Here is a 21936-nt window from a genome sequence, read left to right on the forward strand (position 1 = left end):
CGGGTGCTCCCAGTTTCCGCATCACATTATGTGACCTGGTGTCAGTGCAGCCATGCTTTAACCAATGAGGATTTTATTTCTGCCCAAGTTCTAACCCAGGAAAGGGGTACTGTAATTACCCGAACATGTATTATTGTGCATACTGGGGGTGTGAAACCATTGCTATGGACTGGACACTCAGGGCTGGTCGGAATAAATTCTTACAAGTGGGATATGGGCCGCAAGGTTGTAACCAACAAGCAGGTCCCCGTTACAGGTGGTGAGGGCATGGTATAGGGTATACAGGAACCTTCCATGGAAATAAAGAAATTTGCAAGGTTCTATATATAAATATAACAAACTTGGATGATACTAGCTGGGTACTAGGAAAAATGTGAGGTGTCAGATTTTACAAACACAGAACAGATAGGGGAGGACTCATACTAATAAAAAGGAGGATGCCGATAGGCCCCAGGCAGTAGGACCAAATGAGGTATTGTCAGAAAATGTCCAGGGAATCCAGCCTGCGGAAAATACTACACTTCCAACCCTCGGCAGCCCTACGAGCTCAGGTAAAGCCGAGAATGATAACATAGCTGAGAATAACATATGGGGGGGTCATGAATGCCAGCTACCAATTATTAAACAAAACAAACCCAAATGTAACAAAACACTGTTGATTATGCTTTAGTATAAGGCCTTCATATTATGATGCTATCGGGAATCCTGCGGAGCCCTCCCGCACAAACGAGAACAGCCCTCTACATTGCAGTTGGGGAAAAGACATAAGTGTAACACTAACACAAGTCACTGGAGGTGGTAGGTGTGTGTGCACGGTTCCTAGTGGGAAGTGTCACCTATGTAATACCATGGAGAATGGAAAACAATCAGCCGAGTGGTTAATCCCAGCCAACAATGCTAGGTGGGTTTGTTTGTGAGTGGGCATAACTCCTTGTCTATCACTAAAACTCTTTAATGTGTCTCGTGATTTCTGTATACAGGTGATAATTATACCAAGGATTCTATACCACCCTGAGGATTGTATGTATACCCAGCACACAGTGGCAAGGCATCATCTGGAAAGATGGGAACCGTTCACGGCTCTAACTTTGGCCACCCTTATAATCCTGGGAGGAGCTGGAGTGGGGACCAGGGCAGCCTCATTGGTTAAACAAAATCAAGAATTTACTTCCTTATGCATTGCTGTGGACGAGGACCTGACCCAAATTGAACAATCCATCTCAGCCCTGGAAAATCTATCAGGTTGCTTTCAGAGGTAGTGTTACAAAATCATAGGGGATTAGATTTGGTATTTTTTTTTACAACAGGACGGGCTGTGTGCAGCCCTGAAAGAGGAATGCTGTGTGTATGCTGATCACACTGGAGAGGTAAGAGATACAATGGCAAGACCCAGGGAAGGGCTGAAAAAAAAAAAAGGAAACGGGAGAATGAAGCCCAACAGAGCTGGTACGAATCTTGGTTTAATTATTCACCTTGGCCTACTACTTTATTATCAACAATAACAGGACCTTTGTTGTTCTTAATAATAGCACTAACTTTTGGACCATGTATTTTTAATAAATTGATTGCGATTGTAAAGGGACATTTAGAAGCGGCACATTTAATGCTCATACATGCCAGATACGAGCCAATAAGTACCAATAAAGGAATCGAGGAAACATTAGTTCTTAGTAGCCAGGCATTGCAGAGCTTCAATGAACAAAATGAGTAACTAAAAGAAAAAGGAGGGATTGTAATACACAATAAATGTTTGTTCATTGTCTTTTGTAAAAACAAGGAGTTCTGTTTGAGGAATGGGAGTTGTGAAAACTCCCTGCTGAAGTAAGGAGCTGTATAATGCTTAGCTAGACACTATGAAAATTCCTTTGCTTAATGTAACAAAAAAGAGAACCCTCTCCCCTTCTCTCCTTCTGCATCTCAGTAGCCTCTTTTGTTCAAAAGACACTGCTGCAAAGTTCATGTAACCATCTCCTGATAAGTTGTTAAACTAGTGTATCAACATCCTGCCTTCCTGTCTCACGCTGGGCCAACATGACCAAATAAAGAAAGAAGTTGAACCACAACGCCGAGGAAGACTACGGCCTTCATCTTCACGACCACCAGAGGGACAGAGACGACCCCCTAGCAACAGTGCGCGCAGTCGCAGAACATACCCGGACGTGCTGCGTAATCCTGAAATCACCAAGATATAAAAAGGGACCCTGGGGGGGGTGAGGTGCGCGCCGTTGGCGGAGCCGAGACTCCCCGGCCGCCCAGCGCTGTTTTGCTTGCTGTTGCTTACTCAATAAATTCCTTTCTATTATTAATGCAATGCTCTCTGAAAATTAATTAAGGGGGCAACTTATAACAAGCTGAAGGTGGGGAGCGTTGCTTGGATCCTGCAAGTGGCTGAGGTCCAGTGGGGTTGGAGGCTTTCTTCCTCCTTTTGGAAATGCAAAGCAACCCTGCACCTCCCCTGCACTTGCAGGAGGATCATGACAGCCCAAAGCACAGCGGCTTTGTAATTGCTGCATACACTTCGATAGAAACACCCCAGGTCTCTTGTCTGCTCTCTGCACGTTGTTTAGGTAAAACTGATTTAAAAAAAATACAGGAAACACACACAGACAAAAAACAAACAAACAAACAAAAAACCGCAGTTGGCTGACTTGTTGTGAACGCAATGGTCATTTAATCCCTTTGTTTTCCCAGGTGGTGTGGATGATACTGGCTGCACTGTTGGAGCTTGGATTCGGAGAGGAAGAGGTGAGCAGAACCGTATGTTGCATCAGCAGTAGTCAGCATTGTGGAGAAGGTGAGCAATGGGGCTGGCGTCCTAGTGAATGCTGTTTCTCTGTTTTTGCAGCTGATGATGAGCCTGGCAATTGACTAAGATGACAATCAGTGCCCGTGCATTTCTTGAGGCGGTGGGACTTTGCCTTCCAGCAACTTGAGAGCTAAGTTGGGGGCACCTGGTATTTGCATATGTGGGGTGGCTAATGGGAGCTGGGAGCCAGAGCAGCATGGAGCCAGCTGGCTGAATAGACTTGGTGCTACTGTGAGGGTGGTTGAGGCTGGGTCACGTTCAGGCTGCTTGTGGCTGGGTCAGCAGGCTAATAGAAGAGGCGGGAGTATTTTGTAGCGTGAGTGCGTGCACCAGGCGTGACAGTTTCCTTCAGTTTGTCTGTCTTGTGGTGTTGCTTCTGCAGTGTCTGTTCTGTGCTTCTCGGGTCTTGATATCCTCCTGGCTTTTTAGACCGGACAGACCAGGCAGGCGACTTGGTAGCTGTGCAGAAGGGCCTCAATGCTTGTTTTGTCCTCATGGCTCTGATCCGAGCACTTCTTGTCTTGCAGTCGCTGCTTGAAGTGCAGATCTGTTTGAGGTCTTGCGATCTCAAACCAAATATGATGCACATCTCTTTCCATCCTCACTCTTGCAGAAGTCATCTGGGCCACATCAGGAGCTCTTGCTTGGGAATTGATTTCCTAAGTGTCTTCTTAGGGGGTTTTCAGTCCCCATCCCTCTGGTCTCTTGTCTTGAAGGCAGGATTTTTAGGCCTCCATCATCCCAGTTCTGGCAGTTGCTTCCAGTCGTGTGTCGTGACATTTGAGTCTCTCCTGGGGTCTGGTGCAGAGCACCTGTTCTGACTTGCTGTTGCCATAGGGCTTTCCTATGTGGGTCACTTTTTCTTGTGTCTTGTGTTGTGTGTTTTGTTTGTAGTGTTTGTGGCGTGCCTGTGTGTGTACGTGTTTGGTCTGGAGCTGTCCTGCCTGGCAGTTAGTGATTAATGTGGCAGTGCATGGGTGTACTAATACATTGATGGGACTGTGTTGGCGAAGACATCCGGTCTGCCTCTGGGCACGTACTGAAGGGCAGCTGGCACAGTCATGTCTGGTGGTTGGCAGCTGTGGATTTGGGAGAGTATATCTGCTTGTGAGCAGCTGTGTGCATAGTGCTTGAACGGCGTGCTTGAGGAGGTCTGTTGAATCTTGAAAGCTTACAGATATGGGGTTTTGCTTTTTTTTTTTTTATTTCTTTTCTGTCCCCATTAATGTGTAAACCCTAGGAGGAACCTGTCACAGGAAAGAGCTCCTTCTGGAACTGTTCAGCACTTGGTAGGCAACTTTTGTTTAATTTGTTTAAGGTGAAACACAGTGTACAACACGGGACTTGACCATAGCTGCTTTTGGCAAGGTGAGCGATGAGCATATGTAGCAGGTACTTTAGGGGTGCAGTTGTCACTGCAGTTACTGAACTACACAAAATACATTAAAAATCCTGTTTATATTTCAGAGGTGTTGTAGCTGGCTTAAGAGAGCAGATGGAAGCATCTTCCTTGAGGGTAGGTGAGGGGGCCGAGGTAAGGGAGCAGCTGAGAGTAACTGTCCCAGCTGTGCTGTGGCTTTGGGTGCTGCTTCAGCCTATGCTTTTGTTTCTCTTTTGCAGGTGTGTCGCACAGGCTGAGTGGGGCCAAGCTGCACTCTGAGGAGCAGCATGAGAAGGGCGGGCTGGTTGTGAGCTGGATTGGAGCAGAACTGCCAAGTAGCACGAGGTGAGTGCGAAGCGTATCCATCTTGCTTTGCAGGTGCCGTGGCAGGCTCTCCACAGAAGCGGTTGAGGATTTGAGAAGAGCTTGCAGATGATCAAGGAGCGACACGTGCAGGGATGGCTTGAAAAGGGTATGGCTGCTTTCTCTTCTGTTTATCAGGTGTCCCAGGCAACGTGGGCTGTGATGTTAGTGTTTAGTATCGGAACAAAGCAGGTGCTGATGGCGGTCTTCTTTGGTAGGCAAAGAGGTGCTCGAAGCCCTGTCTTGTGTAGCCTGAGCACTCCTCGCTGAGTATGAAGCATGCTTTCCAGCAGTTCCCAAAACTGTGTTGAAGCTGAAATGCTGTGTCTGTTTTTTTGTGTTGGGGTTGCACCTTGGTGAGTGTAGGGATGGGTTTTAATTCAGTGCAGCGGAGGGCCTGGCTCCAGTGTCCTGTAGTGTGTTTTGACCCATCAGCATAGCCTTTTGGTTCTCAGGTAGCCTACTTAAGTAAGTGATTTTTCCTGTGAGTGGTATGGAATTTATTTATTTATTTTTTTGGTGTGTAATCAGTTCTGCTGTTTGATTTTTCTTTCTACGTAATTAAAAGATCTGGAGAAAAAGAAAAGGTACCTTATTTTTGGAAAACTGTGGCGTAGAGTTTCTTGACCACATAAGTGCAGCAGTGCCTAGAGAGTGAGCAGGCTCACCTTCTCTGCAGAATAAGGCCGCCCGGGCCCATTTCGGCGCGGCGCCGCCCGGGCCCATTTCGGCGCGGCGCCGCCCGGGCCCATTTCGGCGCGGCGCCGCCCGGGCCCATTTCGGCGCGGCGCCGCCCGGGCCCATTTCGGCGCGGCGCCGCCCGGGCCCATTTCGGCGCGGCGCCGCCCGGGCCCATTTCGGCGCGGCGCCGCCCGGGCCCATTTCGGCGCGGCGCCGCCCGGGCCCATTTCGGCGCGGCGCCGCCCGGGCCCATTTCGGCGCGGCGCCGCCCGGGCCCATTTCGGCGCGGCGCCGCCCGGGCCCATTTCGGCGCGGCGCCGCCCGGGCCCATTTCGGCGCGGCGCCGCCCGGGCCCATTTCGGCGCGGCGCCGCCCGGGCCCATTTCGGCGCGGCGCCGCCCGGGCCCATTTCGGCGCGGCGCCGCCCGGGCCCATTTCGGCGCGGCGCCGCCCGGGCCCATTTCGGCGCGGCGCCGCCCGGGCCCATTTCGGCGCGGCGCCGCCCGGGCCCATTTCGGCGCGGCGCCGCCCGGGCCCATTTGTCATGTGGAGCTACTGAGCAGCTGAGGTAAAGGAGCTGGGAACAGAGAGGTATTGCTCAACTGTATTTTGCATCAGTAGCAGTGAGCGTTGTCCAAGAGGTAGCTATCAGGGCTGGCATGCTAGTGAATGCTGGTTCTGTGTTTTTGCAAGTGATGGTGAACCTGTTTGACATAATTCCATTTGAAAAAGTTTCAGTTTCTTGAATGGTTGTGCTGTTCTTTCAATATTAAAAGCTGCAGCAAAAGCATAGGGATTGTTGCTTCTAGAAACACCCCAGGTCTCTTGTCTGCTCTCTGCACGTTGTTTAGGTAAAACTGATTTAAAAAAAATACAGGAAACACACACAGACAAAAAACAAACAAACAAACAAAAAACCGCAGTTGGCTGACTTGTTGTGAACGCAATGGTCATTTAATCCCTTTGTTTTCCCAGGTGGTGTGGATGATACTGGCTGCACTGTTGGAGCTTGGATTCGGAGAGGAAGAGGTGAGCAGAACCGTATGTTGCATCAGCAGTAGTCAGCATTGTGGAGAAGGTGAGCAATGGGGCTGGCGTCCTAGTGAATGCTGTTTCTCTGTTTTTGCAGCTGATGATGAGCCTGGCAATTGACTAAGATGACAATCAGTGCCCGTGCATTTCTTGAGGCGGTGGGACTTTGCCATCCAGCAACTTGAGAGCTAAGTTGGGGGCACCTGGTATTTGCATATGTGGGGTGGCTAATGGGAGCTGGGAGCCAGAGCAGCATTGAGCCAGCTGGCTGAATAGACTTGGTGGCACTGTGAGGGTGGTTGAGGCTGGGTCACGTTCAAGCTGCTTGTGGCTGGGTCAGCAGGCTAATAGAAGAAGCGGGATTATTTTGTAGCGTGAGTGCGTGCGCCAGGCAGGACAGTTTCCTTCAGTTTGTCTGTCTTGTGGTGTTGCTTCTGCAGTGTCTGTTCTGTGCTTCTTGGGTCTTGATATCCTCCTGGCTTTTTAGACCGGACTGACCAGGCAGGCGACTTGGTAGCTGTGCAGAAGGGCCTCAATGCTTGTTTTGTCCTCATGGCTCTGATCAAGCAGTGACTGCAAGACAAGAAGTGCTCGAAAGTGCAGATCTGTTTCAGGTCTTGTGCATCATATTCGGTTTGAGATCGCGTCTGTTTCCATCCTCACTCTTGCAGAAGTCATCTGGGCCGCATCAGGAGCTCTTGCTTGGGAATCGATTTCCTAAGTGTCTTCTTAGGGGGTTTTCAGTCCCCATCCCTCTGGTCTCTTGTCTTGAAGGCAGGATTTTTAGGCCTCCATCATCCCAGTTCTGGCAGTTGCTTCCAGTCGTGTGTCGTGACATTTGAGTCTCTCCTGGGGTCTGGTGCAGAGCACCTGTTCTGACTTGCTGTTGCCATAGGGCTTTCCTATGTGGGTCACTTTTTCTTGTGTCTTGTGTTGTGTGTTTTGTTTGTAGTGTTTGTGGCGTGCCTGTGTGTGTACGTGTTTGGTCTGGAGCTGTCCTGCCTGGCAGTTAGTGATTAATGTGGCAGTGCATGGGTGTACTAATACATTGATGGGACTGCGTTGGCGAAGACATCCGGTCTGCCTCTGGGCACGTACTGAAGGGCAGCTGGCAAGCTGGCACAGTCATGTCTGGTGGTTGGCAGCTGTGGATTTGGGAGAGTATATCTGCTTGTGAGCAGCTGTGTGCATAGTGCTTGAACGGCGTGCTTGAGGAGGTCTGTTGAATCTTGAAAGCTTACAGATATGGGGTTTTGCTTTTTTTTTTTTTATTTCTTTTCTGTCCCCATTAATGTGTAAACCCTAGGAGGAACCTGTCACAGGAAAGAGCTCCTTCTGGAACTGTTCAGCACTTGGTAGGCAACTTTTGTTTAATTTGTTTAAGGTGAAACACAGTGTACAACACGGGACTTGATGACCAGGGCTGCTTTTGGCAAGGTGAGCGATGAACAGATGTAGCAGATACTTTAGGGGTGCAGTTGTCACTGCAGTTACTTAACTACACAAAATACAGTAAAAATCCTGTTTATATTTCAGAGGTGTTGTAGCTGGCTTAAGAGAGCAGATGGAAGCATCTGCCTCGAGGGCAGGTGAGGAGGCCGAGGTAAGGGAGCAGCTGAGAGTAACTGTCCCAGCTGTGCTGTGGCTTTGGATGCTGCTTCAGCCTATGCTTTTTTGTTTCACATTTGTCTCACACAGGCTCAGAGGGGCCAAGCTGCACTCTGAAGAGCAGCACGAGAAGGGCGGGCTGGTTGTGAGCTGGATTGGAGCAGAACTGCCAAGTAGCACGAGGTGAGTGCGAAGGGTATCCATCTTGCTTTGCAGGTGCCGTGGCAGGCTCTCCACAGAAGCGGTTGAGGATTTGAGAAGAGGTTGCAGATGATCAAGGAGCGACATGTGCAGGGATGGCTTGAAAACGGTATGGCTGCTTTCTCTTCTGTTTATCAGATGTCCCAGGCAATGTGGGCTGTGATGTTAGCTCTTGAGAATCGGAACAAAGCAGGTGCTGATGGTGGTCTTCTTTGGTAAGCAAAGAGGTGCCTGAAGCCCTGTCCTGTGTAGCCTGAGCACGCCTTGCTGAGGATGAAGCTTGCTTTCCAGCAGTTCCCAAAACTGTGTTGAAGCTGAAATGCTGTGTCTGTTTTTTTGTGTTGGGGTTGCACCTTGGTGAGTGTAGGGACGGGTTTTAAGTGGGTGCCGCGGAGGGCCTGGCCCCAGTGTCCTGTAATGTGTTTTGACCCATCAACATAGCCATTTGGTTCTCAGATATCCTACTGAAGTGATTTTTTCCTGTGAGTGGAATGGAATAGAATTATTTTTTGGTGTGTAATCTGTTCTGCTCCTAGATTGTTCTTTCTATGTAAATGAAAGATCGAGGTAATTCCAGATGGAAAAAGAAATCAATTGCTTACTTGGTTGTATTGTCCTTTTAATATTCAAAGCTACAGCAAAAGCATGGGGATTTTTGTTTCTAGAAACACCCTAGCTCTCCTGTCTGCACTCTGTATGCTGTTGAGCTAAGCCTTATAAATAAGTAAATAAACCACAGCTGTTGCTCCTTCTCTTTTTGTTTTTTTTTGTGCTTTCCCCAAGCACTTTCCCAGGTGGTTGGCATCAGGTTCCAGGTGAGACCTAGTGGTAACTGAGTTGCAGGTGTGCCATCAGAGAGCTCCTTCTGCCTGGGCTGCACTTTTGGGTAAGTGCTTTGTTTTTCCTTCAGTTGTTTGGAGGGTTCATTAGGTGGGTCAGAGTCTATGGACTGATGCGTTTTCCAGTAGAAACCGGTACGCATATCTTTTTGAGTTGGTAACTGGTAGGATCTGTCACTGTAAAGCAATCTAGTAGTAGGTGCCTGTATTGCACGCAGCTCTTCCTCAGGTGAGTAGTTGTTATGGCAGTTTTACGGATAGTGTGGTGATGTTACTTTGTGTGTTTGCTTTGTGGTTCTGGGTCCCTTCTGATTTTTGCCGAATTACGGGGCTTTCTGTGAGTCTTTGCCTGTATGTCAAATATTATCAAAGTTACAACCTTGCTGTTAAAGTGATGGAGCAGGGTTTAGTTGAAATGTATCATGGAAGCTCCCTGTGTGAGCATGTGTCTGAAAATGGCAGCAGTGGGCACGTAAGGGGTAGTCTGTTTCAAGTTTAGGGACAGTTTGTTATATTTCTGGAGCTTTTGCCTGTGTGTTTTTTTTGCTTCTAGAAACACCCCAGTTTTCTTATCTGCAGTCTGCATGCTGTTGAGCTAAAGCAGACTAAAAAATATATACAGGAAACACACACACAAAAAAAATAGTAACAAAAAAAACCAACACCATTGGCTGACTTGTTGTGAACGCAACGATCATTTAATCCCTTTGTTTTCACAGGTGGTGTGGATGATACTGGTTGCACTGTTGGAGCTTGGATTCGGAGAGGAAGAGGTGAGCAGAACCGTATGTTGCATCAGCAGTAGTCAGCATTGTGGAGGAGGTGGGCATCATGGCCGGCGTGCTAGTGAATGCTGGTACTCTGTTTTTTGCAGCTGATGATGAGCCTGGCAATTGACTAAGATGACAATCAGTGCCTGTGCATTTCTTGAGGCAGAGAAACTTTACCATGCAGCAACCTGAGAGCTAAGTTGGGGGGCACCTGGTATTTGCATATGTGGGGTGGCTAATGGGAGCCGGGAGCCAGAGCAGCATTGAGCCAGCTGGCTGAATAGACTTGGTGGCACTGTGAGGGTGGTTGAGGCTGGGTCACGTTCAAGCTGCTTGTGGCTGGGTCAGCAGGCTAATAGAAGAAGCGGGATTATTTTGTAGCGTGAGTGCGTGCGCCAGGCAGGACAGTTTCCTTCAGTTTGTCTGTCTTGTGGTGTTGCTTCTGCAGTGTCTGTTCTGTGCTTCTTGGGTCTTGATATCCTCCTGGCTTTTTAGACCGGACTGACCAGGCAGGCGACTTGGTAGCTGTGCAGAAGGGCCTCAATGCTTGTTTTGTCCTCATGGCTCTGATCAAGCAGTGACTGCAAGACAAGAAGTGCTCGAAAGTGCAGATCTGTTTCAGGTCTTGTGCATCATATTCGGTTTGAGATCGCGTCTGTTTCCATCCTCACTCTTGCAGAAGTCATCTGGGCCGCATCAGGAGCTCTTGCTTGGGAATCGATTTCCTAAGTGTCTTCTTAGGGGGTTTTCAGTCCCCATCCCTCTGGTCTCTTGTCTTGAAGGCAGGATTTTTAGGCCTCCATCATCCCAGTTCTGGCAGTTGCTTCCAGTCGTGTGTCGTGACATTTGAGTCTCTCCTGGGGTCTGGTGCAGAGCACCTGTTCTGACTTGCTGTTGCCATAGGGCTTTCCTATGTGGGTCACTTTTTCTTGTGTCTTGTGTTGTGTGTTTTGTTTGTAGTGTTTGTGGCGTGCCTGTGTGTGTACGTGTTTGGTCTGGAGCTGTCCTGCCTGGCAGTTAGTGATTAATGTGGCAGTGCATGGGTGTACTAATACATTGATGGGACTGCGTTGGCGAAGACATCCGGTCTGCCTCTGGGCACGTACTGAAGGGCAGCTGGCAAGCTGGCACAGTCATGTCTGGTGGTTGGCAGCTGTGGATTTGGGAGAGTATATCTGCTTGTGAGCAGCTGTGTGCATAGTGCTTGAACGGCGTGCTTGAGGAGGTCTGTTGAATCTTGAAAGCTTACAGATATGGGGTTTTGCTTTTTTTTTTTTTATTTCTTTTCTGTCCCCATTAATGTGTAAACCCTAGGAGGAACCTGTCACAGGAAAGAGCTCCTTCTGGAACTGTTCAGCACTTGGTAGGCAACTTTTGTTTAATTTGTTTAAGGTGAAACACAGTGTACAACACGGGACTTGATGACCAGGGCTGCTTTTGGCAAGGTGAGCGATGAACAGATGTAGCAGATACTTTAGGGGTGCAGTTGTCACTGCAGTTACTTAACTACACAAAATACAGTAAAAATCCTGTTTATATTTCAGAGGTGTGTTGTAGCTGGCCTAAGAGAGCAGATGGAATCATCTTCCTTGAGGGCAGATGAGGGGGCCGAGGTAAGGGAGCAGCTGAGAGTAACTGTCCCAGCTGTGCTGTGGCTTTGGGTGCTGCTTCAGCCTATGCTTTTGTTTCTCTTTTGCAGGTGTGTCGCACAGGCTGAGTGGGGCCAAGCTGCACTCTGAGGAGCAGCATGAGAAGGGCGGGCTGGTTGTGAGCTGGATTGGAGCAGAACTGCCAAGTAGCACGAGGTGAGTGCGAAGGGTATCCGTCTTGCTTTGCAGGTGCCATGGCAGGCTCTCTAGAGAAGTGGTTGAGGATTGGAGAAGAGGTTGCAGATGATCAAGGAGCGACACGTGCAGGTATGGCTTGAAAAGGGTATGGCTGCTTTCTCTTCTGTTTATCAGGTGTCCCAGGCAATGTGGGCTGTGATGTTAGTCTTTAGAATCGGAACAAAGCAGGTGCTGATGGCGGTCTTCTTTGGTAGGCAAAGAGGTGCCCGAAGCCCTGTCTTGTGCAGCCTGAGCACGCCTTGCTGAGGATGGAGCATGCTTTCCAGCAGTTCTGAAAACTGTGTTGAGGCTGAAATGCTGTTTGTGTTTGGGTTGGGCTTGCACCTTGGTGAGTGTAGGGATGGGTTTTAATTCAGTGCAGCGGAGGGCCTGGCCCCAGTGTCCTGTAGTGTGTTTTGACCCATCAGCATTGCTATTTGGTTCTGATAGCCTACTTAAGTAAGTGATTTTTCCTGTGAGTGGAACGGAATTGATTTTGTTGGTGTACAATCTGTTCTGCTCCTAGATCTTTCTTTCTGTGTAAATAAAAGTTTGAGCTAATTTGAGCTGAAAAAGCTTCATTTACTTGTGTGGTAGTATTGTCCTTTCAGTATTCAAAGCTGCAGCAAAAGCATGGGGATTGTTGCTTCTAGAAACACCCCAGTTCTCTTGTCTGCACTCTGCATGCTGTTGAGCTAAGCCTTATAATTAAGTAAATAAACCACAGCTGCTGCTCCTCCTCTTTCTAGTTTCTTGTGCTTTGCCCCTCCCCTTTCCCAGGTGATTGGGTTTGGGTGCTGGGTGGGACCAAAAGGTATATGAGCCCCAAGTATGCCATGAGAGAGCTCCTTCTGCCTGGGCTGCTCTTTGGGGGCAGTGCTTTGTTTTTCCTTCAGTCAGTTGCAGGGTTCTCTAGGCAGGCTGGAGTCTATGGGTTTCTGGAATTCTAAGTGCTTGGAATTCACTTAATAGAGGGATATTTAGTAGAGGTTGCTGGCTCACTGTTTTTTGGGATGGTGGGATATGCTTCTGTTTTTGATCTGTATTTTAATCTCCAGATGAATCAACCCACTTGTGTAACTCTCCAGAGGACTAAAACCAGCTTGATTACATGTTAGAAGAGGCTTGACCGTGTTGGTGCAGTATTACCAAGAGACTGAGCAGGGTCACGTTTTTCATCTGCAAAGGGTATGTCTGTCATTACCCCTGCTGGGGCTGCTATGCATTCATGGCCTTTCGGCAGTTTTGGACTTGAGGGTTTTTTTTGTTTGTCTCGCTCTGGTGTCTGTGTTTGAGTCCTCTGCTAGGAGCTGCACTGTTTGCGTATCCATCGTGGTTGTGACCTTCTCTCTTTGTTTCTTGTAGCTCAGGGCATAGGCACGGAAACTTGAACGAAGCATGAGGGTGAGTGGACAGCAGTGGGGGCCCCAAGTTGATCGGTGGACTGTGTTATTCTGCTTCACCTGTCGGGCCGGCTTTGCAAGTGCCTTGCGACAGCAGAGTACGTCTCCTGCCACGTTTCTGAGATGTGCCAGACGTCAGCGGTTCCAGTTCCTGAAATGCTGGAGATGCTCGGAGCACAAGAGGAGCTGGGAGCACGATGCATCTCCTTGGGATGTTAGGTGAGCAAAGCGGTGGTACTGGGTTCGGCCATGTGGCTCTGGGGCTTCTTGGCTGTTGCAGTAGGGGATGAAAGGAGTGGGTATAGACTGTTTTGTGGATTGTCACGTTTCTGTTCTTGGACTAAGTCCTGTTACCTTGGCTCAACACAGTGAATGGAAGCGCTAAGCCTGGATCGGGAAGGTGAGTGGAGAAAAAATGGAAAACGGGTATTGTTTTTGCTGTAGTAGTCTCTTGGTGCACCTCTGGGTGACTCCTCTTTTGCAGGGACGAAGAAGGTCCTGGGAACATCCTAGCTGGCCTCTGTGGTCCACATTGATGGTGGATTCTGAGCCCTGAGAATTAAGTCCAGGGGGAAATGCTGTGTGTTGTGGAGTGGTTGGCAGAGGGAGGTGGGGAGTTGTTTAAAGGGTGTCTATCTGATTTCAGTAGCAGAGCAGGTCAGTTGATTACTGTTTTGTTTCTGAGGAGGTTGTTTCACTGGAAGAAATTTGGCTAGTGTGCTGGCGCCTGATGGCACTTCATTTCTGCAGGCGAAGAGGAGCCTTGTGCCTGAAGCAATGTCCTGGCTGGCCTTTGTGTTCCTTGGTGAGGATGGAACCTGCCTCCCAGCATTCCCAAGCTAATTTGGGGGGGGTCGGTGGGGGGGGGGGGCAAATGCTATGTTTGAGCTGGGGTTGTGAATGCACCCATAGGGCGAGGGTCTGTGCTTTTAAGTCATTGCTTTGGATGGGGCCTTTCAGGATTGATCAGGGCAGGCAGAGAGATTATGTGTGGGGAGTTCAGTCACGTACAATGTGAGCGCGTGCCAGGCAGGGCAGTCCCAGCTTGTCATCTGTGTTGTCTGTGCTGTACTGTGCTGTTGCTCTTGGTGCCCGGCAGGCCTCGGGAAGCCATCCCGAAGGTATTGAACACTTGACCTCCTCAGAATAATACTGATGTTGAACTGGGAGCTGAGCAACGCTTGTGTTGCAGTGGGAGCTTAAGGGGATCACTTCTACTATGCGATTAATAGTTTTTTGTATCAAACGTTTCCTGATATGATCATCATATGTTACGTGCTCTTCAGGTCTTGATATTCTCATTGCCTTCTTCCACTGGACAGACAAGACGTGCAACCTTTTAGCTACACCAAAGGCCCTAAATGCTTGTTTCGTCATCGTAGGGCTGATGCGAGCACTTCTTGTCTTGCAGTCGCTGCTTGAAGTGTGGATCTGTTTCAGGTCTTGTGCATCATACTCGGTTTGAGATCACGTCTGTTTCCATCCTCACGCTTGCGGAACTCATCTGGGTTGCATCAGGAGCTCTTGCTTGGGAATTGATTTCCTAAGTGTCTTCTTAGGGGGTTTTCAGTCCCCATCCTTCTGGTCTCTTGTCTTGAAGGCAGGCTTTTTAGGCCTCCATCATCCCGGTTCTGGCAGTTGCTTCCAGTCGCGTGTGGTGACATTTGAGTCTCTCCTGGGGTCTGGTGCAGAGCACCTGTTCTGACTTGCTGTTGCCATAGGGCTTTCCTCTGGGGGTCGCTTTTTCTTGTGCCTTGTGTTGTGTGTTTTGTTTGTAGTGTTTGTGGCGTGCCTGTGTGTGTACATGTTTGGTCTGGAGCTGTCCTGCCTGGCAGTTAGTGATAATGGCTAACGTGGTAGTCTATGGGTGTACTAATACATTGTCTGGACTGTTTTGGCGTAGACATCTGCCTCTGGGCGCATACTGAAGGACAGCTGGCACAGTCATCTCTGGAGGTTGGCAGATGTGGATTTGGCAGAGTTGAGCTGCATGCGAGCAGCTGTTTGCATAGTGCTTGAATGGTGTACTGTTGAATCTTGAAAGCTTACAGATATGGGGTTTTGAAACTTTTATTTTTATTTCTATTCTGTCCCCAGTAGAGTGTATACCGTAGTAGGAACTGCCCACAGGAAAGAGCTCCTCCTGGAACTGTTCAGCACTCGGTGGGCAGCTCGGTGACTGGCTTGATCTACTTCTGAGGTGCTGAGGCAAGGGGGCTGCTGTTTTGAAATGATAATATTGTAAAAGGGGTCCCTTTTGTTGTTGAGGGATGGGTGCTAATGGTGGCAGGTGAATGATTGATTCTCTTGTGACTGTTTTCATTCGTTTAAGGTGAAACACAGTGTTCGACACGGGACTTGACGACCAGAGCTGCTTTTGGCAAGGTGAGCGATGAGCAGATATAGAAGGTACTTTAGGGGTGCAGTTGTCACTGCAGTTAGTTAACTGCACAAAATACAGTAAAAATCCTGTTTATTTTATATTTCAGAGGTGTTGTAGCTGGCCTAAGAGAGCAGATGGAAGCATCTGCCTCGAGGGCAGGTGAGGGGGCTGAGGTAAGGCAGCAGATGAGAGTAACTGTCCCAGCTGTGCTGTGGCTTTGGATGCTGCTTCAGCCTATGCTTTTCTTTTTGTTTCACATTTGTCTCACACAGGCTGAGTGGGGCCAAGCTGCACTCTGAAGAGCAGCACGAGAAGGGCGGGCTGGTTGTGAGCTGGATTGGAGCAGAACTGCCAAGTAGCACGAGGTGAGTGCGAAGGGTATCCGTCTTGCTTTGCAGGTGCCGTGGCAGGCTCTCTAGAGAAGTGGTTGAGGATTGGAGAAGAGGTTGCAGATGATCAAGGAGCGACACGTGCAGGGATGGCTTGAAAAGGGTATGGCTGCTTTCTCTTCTGTTTATCAGGTGTCCCAGGCAATGTGGGCTGTGGTGTTAGTCTTTAGAATCGGAACAAAGCAGGTGCTGAAATGCTGCGTCTGTTTTTTTTTGTGTTGGGGTTGCACCTTGGTGAGTGTAGGGATGGGTTTTAAGTGGATGCAGCAGAGGGCCTGGCCCCCGTGTCCTGTAGTGTGTTTTGACCCGTGAGCATAGCCTTTTGGTTCTCAGTTAGCCTACTTAAGTAAGTGATTTTTCCTGTAAGTGGAATGGAATTGAATTCCTCTTTGGCGCATAATCTGTTCTGCTCCTAGAGTTTTCTTCCTGCGTAAATACAAGTCTGAGCTAAATCCGGCTGAAAAAGCTTCATTTACTTGTGTGGTAGTATTGTCCTTTCAGTATTCAAAGCTGCAGCAGAAGCATGGGGATTATTGCTTCTAGAAACACCCCAGTTCTCCTGTCTGCACTCTGCATGCTGTTGAGCTAAGCCATATAAGGAAGTTAATAAAATCACAGCTGCTGCTGCTCCTCTTTCAGCTTTTTTATGCTTTCCCCCTGCACTTTCCCAGGTGATTGGCTTCAGGTTCCAGGTGAGACCTAGTGGTAACTGAGTTGCAGGTATGCCATCAGAGAGCTCCTTCTGCCTGGGCTGCACTTTTGGGTAAGTGCTTTGTTTTTCCTTCAGTTGTTTGGAGGGTTCATTAGGTGGGTCAGAGTCTATGGACTGATGCGTTTTCCAGTAGAAACCGGTACGCATATCTTTTTGAGTTGGTAACTGGTAGGATCTGTCACTGTAAAGCAATCTAGTAGTAGGTGCCTGTATTGCACGCAGCTCTTCCTCAGGTGAGTAGTTGTTATGGCAGTTTTACGGATGGTATGGTGATGTTACTTTGTGTGTTTGCTTTGTGGTTCTGGGTCCCTTCTGATTTTTGCAGAATTACGGGGCTTTCTGTGAGCCTTTAAATCTATGTCAAATCTTATCAAAGTCATAACCTTGCTGTCAAAGTGAAGCAGCAGGGTTTAGGAGAAATGTATGATGGAGGCTCCCTGTGTGAGCGTGTATCTGAAAATGGCAGCAGTGGGCATGTAAGGGGTAGTCTCTTTCAGGTTTAGGGACAGTTTGTTATATTTCTGGAGCTTTTGCCTGTGTGTTTTCTGTCTGTCGAGTGTTTAGACCTTGCAACCTTCTAGTCTTGATGTCCTTGAATTGACATATTAGAAGTATGTTTATTAGGTGTTTCCAGGTAGTTGTTTTTGGGAAACAGTGGGGTAATGTCTCTTGACCGCATAAGTGCAGTAGTGCCTCGAGAGTGAGCAGGCTCACCTTCTTCTCTGCAGAATAAGTCTGCCCGGGCCCATTTCGGCGCGGCGCCGCCCGGGCCCATTTTGGCGCGGCGCCGCCCGGGCCCATTTGTCATGTGGAGCTACTGAGCAGCTGAGGTAAAGGAGCTGGGAACAGAGAGGTATTGCTCAACTGTATTTTGCATCAGTAGCAGTGAGCGTTGTCCAAGAGGTAGCTATCAGGGCTGGCATGCTAGTGAATGCTGGTTCTCTGTTTTTGCAAGTGATGATGAACCTGTTTGACGTAATTCCATTTGAAAAAGTTCCAGTTACTGGCCTGGTCGTGTCGTCCTTTCAATGTTAAAAGCTGCAGCAAAAGCATGGGGATTGTTGCTTCTAGAAACACCCAGGTCTCTTGTCTGCTCTCTGCATGTTGTTTAGGTAAAACTGATTTAAAAAAATTACAGGAAACAAACACAAAAAAACAAAGAAACAAACAAAAAAACAAAACCACAGTTGGCTGACTTGTTGTGAACGCAATGATCATTTAATCCCTTTGTTTTCCCGGGTGGAGTGGATGATACTGGCTGCACTGTTGGAGCTTGGACTCGGAGAGGAACACATGAGCACAATCGTATGTTGCATCAGTAGTAGTCAGCATTGTGGAGAAGGTGAGCAATGGGGCTGGCGTCCTAGTGAATGCTGTTTCTCTGTTTTTGCAGCTGATGATGAGCCTGGCAATTGACTAAGATGACAATCAGTGCCTGTGCATTTCTTGAGGCAGAGAAACTTTACCATGCAGCAACCTGAGAGCTAAGTTGGGGGGCACCTGGTATTTGCATATGTGGGGTGGCTAATGGGAGCCGGGAGCCAGAGCAGCATTGAGCCAGCTGGCTGAATAGACTTGGTGGCACTGTGAGGGTGGTTGAGGCTGGGTCACGTTCAAGCTGCTTGTGGCTGGGTCAGCAGGCTAATAGAAGAAGCGGGATTATTTTGTAGCGTGAGTGCGTGCGCCAGGCAGGACAGTTTCCTTCAGTTTGTCTGTCTTGTGGTGTTGCTTCTGCAGTGTCTGTTCTGTGCTTCTTGGGTCTTGATATCCTCCTGGCTTTTTAGACCGGACTGACCTGGCAGGCGACTTGGTAGCTGTGCAGAAGGGCCTCAATGCTTCTTTTGTCCTCATGGCTCTGATCAAGCAGTGACTGCAAGACAAGAAGTGCTCGAAAGTGCAGATCTGTTTCAGGTCTTGTGCATCATATTCGGTTTGAGATCGCGTCTGTTTCCATCCTCACTCTTGCAGAAGTCATCTGGGCCGCATCAGGAGCTCTTGCTTGGGAATCGATTTCCTAAGTGTCTTCTTAGGGGGTTTTCACTCCCCATCCTTCTGGTCTCTTGTCTTGAAGGCAGGATTTTTAGGCCTCCATCATCCCAGTTCTGGCAGTTGCTTCCAGTCGTGTGTCGTGACATTTGAGTCTCTCCTGGGGTCTGGTGCAGAGCACCTGTTCTGACTTGCTGTTGCCATAGGGCTTTCCTCTGGGGGTCACTTTTTCTTGTGCCTTGTGTTGTGTGTTTTGTTTGTAGTGTTTGTGGCGTGCCTGTGTGTGTATGTGTTTGGTCTGGAGCTGTCCTGCCTGGCAGTTAGTGATGACAGGTAACGTGGCAGGTCATAGGTGTACTAATATATTGTTTGGACTGTGTTGGCGAAGACATCTGGTCTGCCTCTGGGCACTTGCTGAAGGGCATCTGGCACAGTATATCTGTTTGCGAGCAACTGCTCGTTTACCTCTATTCATATAATAAATTGTAAAATTTAATTGCAATCCAATTTGGCACCCAGTCGTATATGACACCAGGGGGCATGTCCGGGAGGGCTTTGGTTCCTGAGTTCTTATTTGATCTAGGAGAGGTGCCCCAGCATTTGGTGGTTACTGTTCGAGTCTGGTCAGGACTAATGGCATCTTGAACCTGAATAAAGGTAAGCTAAGGTTTTGATTTTTTTTCAGCTCCCTTGCTGGCTGCAGCACTATATTTTGCCCGTAATTCTGCGTGTGAAGATCTGAATGAAGACAACGGAGTCGTAAGTGTTTAAAGCCTATACTGTTCTGTTGGATGGGTTTCGGTTGCCTGTGTGTGTAAGAGTGTGACTGAGATGGAATTTAGTTCTGAAGCGATTGTGGAGGTCTTCTTTACCACTGTTCCAATGTTCCGCGAGGGACTTGGCAGGTGAAGGACCGAAGGGATTCCTATAGGATTTGTGGGTGGGTGATAGATCTTAAATCCTCTTTAAGACACTCTTATTAAGGTAACCAAGGGCTGTGGGAATTGCCACAGTAACATTCCTAGATGGGTGAGACAAAACCGAAGACCAGGGACCAGAAGAAAGAGAGCAAATTATCAGACATACCACCAGAAAGTCCATTAGGAATAACGGTTAGAAACTGGAACGAGAGAGGCCCCAGAAACGTAAAAAGTAAATAAAAAAGGGTCCAGTCTTGTGTGATAGAATGGCCAAAGGAGCCTTTAAGACCGCATGTCTTTCGGCCTGTTTTAGGATCCTTTGAAGACTGTATTTGTCAGGCCTTAAATACACATGTTAATTCGAAGGAACCTTTTTGCCGGGAAGAAAGTGATTATGCAGGATTATGGATCAGGAGGACTTCATGTCCTTTTACAGCCTTAATATTTACACTAAAAGCAGGTAAGAAATTTTGAAGAAGAAGAAGAACAGGAAAAATAAAAAGATAATAAACGGGAGCCGTTGGATAACCTACCATCTCCATATCGTAATAATCCACCTCCGGTGGTGTACTGGGTCTGGCTGGAATGTTAACTTTCCCGGCAGCAGCCCATACAGTGCCGTACTCTGTACTTCTAGCTGGAACAGCAGCGTTATCACACCAGCGTTGTGTCTACTGCTGAGCAGCAGTGGCACAGTATCGGGCCTTTCTCTAACCCTCCTAGGGGATGGGCAAAAAGCGAGGAGAGAAACATCACTAGGGCAGCTGACCTAAACCAATCAAAGGGATATTCCATACCATGTGATGTCACACTCAGCAATAAAAGGTGGAAACAGGAAGAAGAGGGGAGGGGTGGGCTCTCGTTGAGAAGACGTCGGTCCTCCTCTCGAACACCGGCTGCGTGCGTTGAGGCCTCTCTTCAAGGACGTGGTCAGTCATTGCTCATTTGTGGGAAGTAGAGAGCAATTTCTTTCCTCTGCACTTCCATAGAGCTTTCATTTATTTTGTTTGTTTTCCTCCCTTCTTTTTATTTTCCCTTTTCCCCTCCCTTTTCCCCTTTCCCTTTTTATTTCCCCTTAATTAAATAAAGACTACCATGAACTAAACAATTTAACTATTAAAATTATTTCCCTTTAATTAAATTATCCTTATCTCAACCTGTGAGTTGTTCTTTGCTTTACTTCTCCCCCTCCTCATCTAAAGGAGGGGGAGTGAGACAGCGGTTGTGGGGTTTAGCTGCCCAGCACGGTAAAACCACCACAGGTGGCTGTGGTATCTCCAGCAGTACCACCGTTGCCCCTGCTTCCACCACCATGAGCACCAGAATGAGACCGACCTCCGGCTGCGTTCATGAGAAGTAGGACTGCCGTATCTGAGAGAGCTCCTCTATATCCTTTAAGGGAGGTAACTGGTGTATAACTGGGTTGGAGTTTTAACAGGGTTTTAAGGGTTTCAGGGTTAGCGTGTTAGGGTTTTAGAGTTTTGTGTGGGATGGAGTGTTGCTATGTTTTTTAGGGTTAGGGTCCTAGGGTTTTATTTTTGGTCAGTTACTTAGGCTTAGTGTGTTAAGATCCTTTTTTTTTTTTTTTTTTTCAGGTTAGGTTCTCCAGGGTTAGAGTTTCGAGCGTCCTAATTTTTTGGGTTACGGTGTTGAGCGTCCTAATGTTTTGTGTTAGGGCTTTGGGTGTTAAGCATCTTAATTTTTGGGTTAGAGTTTTGAGCGTCCTGATGTTTTGAGTAAGGGTTTTGAGCATCCTAGTGTTTTGGGTTGGCTTTGTGTTTTGAGCATCTTAATTTTGGGGTTACGGCTTTAAGCGTCCTAATCTTGTTGTTTAGGGCTTTGAGAATCCTATTGTTTTGGGTTTGGGTTTTGAGCGTCCTAAGTGTCCTAAGGGCTTTTAGGCATAGGACTTCAGGGGTTTAGTGTGGTAAACAGTTTGGATTAGGCCTGTAGGGGTTTCGAAGTTTTTTAGTGTTAGGGCTTGAGGCTATTTTGAAAGGGCGGTAAGTGCTTGGGTTCCAGTGAGTGCTGGTAAATGTAGTTCTCGAACACTTGGCCTGTGATTGGTCAAGCCAGCTGCCTGGGGAAAGCTGGTAGGTGTAGTTTTCTGGCACTGGGCTTCCGGGAGGCCATGTTTGGTGCCCAGAGCATGCCGGGTGGGGGTTGTGGGGTTAGGGTTGGGGGGTTAGGGGGTTAGGGTGGGGGGTTAGGGTTGGGGGTAAGGGAGGTCGGGTTAGGGGGTAAGGAGGTTGGGGGTTGGGGGGTCGGGGGGTTGGGGGTTGGGGGGTTGGGGGGTCGGGGGGTTGGGGTCAGGGGGATACGGTTGGGGGTTAGGGGGTTGAGGGGTTAGAATTAGGGGGTTTGGGGGTTGGGTACTTGGGGGGTTGGGGGGGTTAGGGTTAGGGTTATATCCATTAGGGTTGGGGGGTTAGGGGGTTGGGGTTAGAGGGTTAGGGTTGGGGGGTTAGGGTTAGATCCGTTAGGGGTTGGGGAGTTGGGGGGTTAGGGGTTGGGGGGTTAGGGGTCGGGGGTTAGGGGTTGGGGAGTTGGGGGGTTAGGGGTTGGGGAGTTTGGGGGTTAGGGGCTTAGGGTTAGGGTTGGGGGTTAGGGGCTTGGAGGGTTAGAGGGTTAGGGTT

At 48.5% G+C, this 21936-nt stretch overlaps 3 long non-coding RNA genes across 14 annotated transcripts; all 3 read left to right on the forward strand.

Annotated features, from left to right (window-relative positions):
* Positions 1-3447: 3447 nt before the first annotated feature.
* LOC119715170 (uncharacterized) lies at positions 3448-17102 on the forward strand. 12 transcript variants are annotated; one of them, XR_011806188.1, is made up of 13 exons: positions 5564-5799; positions 6207-6260; positions 6361-7700; positions 7800-7866; positions 8088-8181; positions 8856-8958; positions 12596-12695; positions 12873-13129; positions 13280-13310; positions 13661-13715; positions 15008-15295; positions 15692-15785; positions 16354-16763. It is a non-coding gene; the product is annotated as an uncharacterized lncRNA (long non-coding RNA). The 12 variants fall into 12 exon arrangements; XR_011806184.1 differs by lacking the exon at positions 13280-13310 and having other exon boundaries at positions 7962-8181; positions 13599-13715; XR_011806185.1 differs by having other exon boundaries at positions 12873-13310.
* On the forward strand, positions 9626-11607 carry LOC140001014 (uncharacterized). The gene is made up of 4 exons (XR_011806191.1): positions 9626-9684; positions 9759-11126; positions 11226-11294; positions 11520-11607. It is a non-coding gene; the product is annotated as an uncharacterized lncRNA (long non-coding RNA).
* A 164-nt stretch (positions 17103-17266) lies between the features above and the next one.
* LOC140000998 (uncharacterized) lies at positions 17267-20408 on the forward strand. Its single transcript, XR_011806169.1, has 3 exons — positions 17267-17699; positions 17788-19139; positions 20024-20408. It is a non-coding gene; the product is annotated as an uncharacterized lncRNA (long non-coding RNA).
* The last annotated feature ends 1528 nt before the right edge of the window (positions 20409-21936 follow it).

This window comes from Anas platyrhynchos, chromosome 36 (assembly GCF_047663525.1).
Source record: "Anas platyrhynchos isolate ZD024472 breed Pekin duck chromosome 36, IASCAAS_PekinDuck_T2T, whole genome shotgun sequence".
Classification (NCBI taxonomy): Eukaryota; Metazoa; Chordata; class Aves; order Anseriformes; family Anatidae; genus Anas; species Anas platyrhynchos.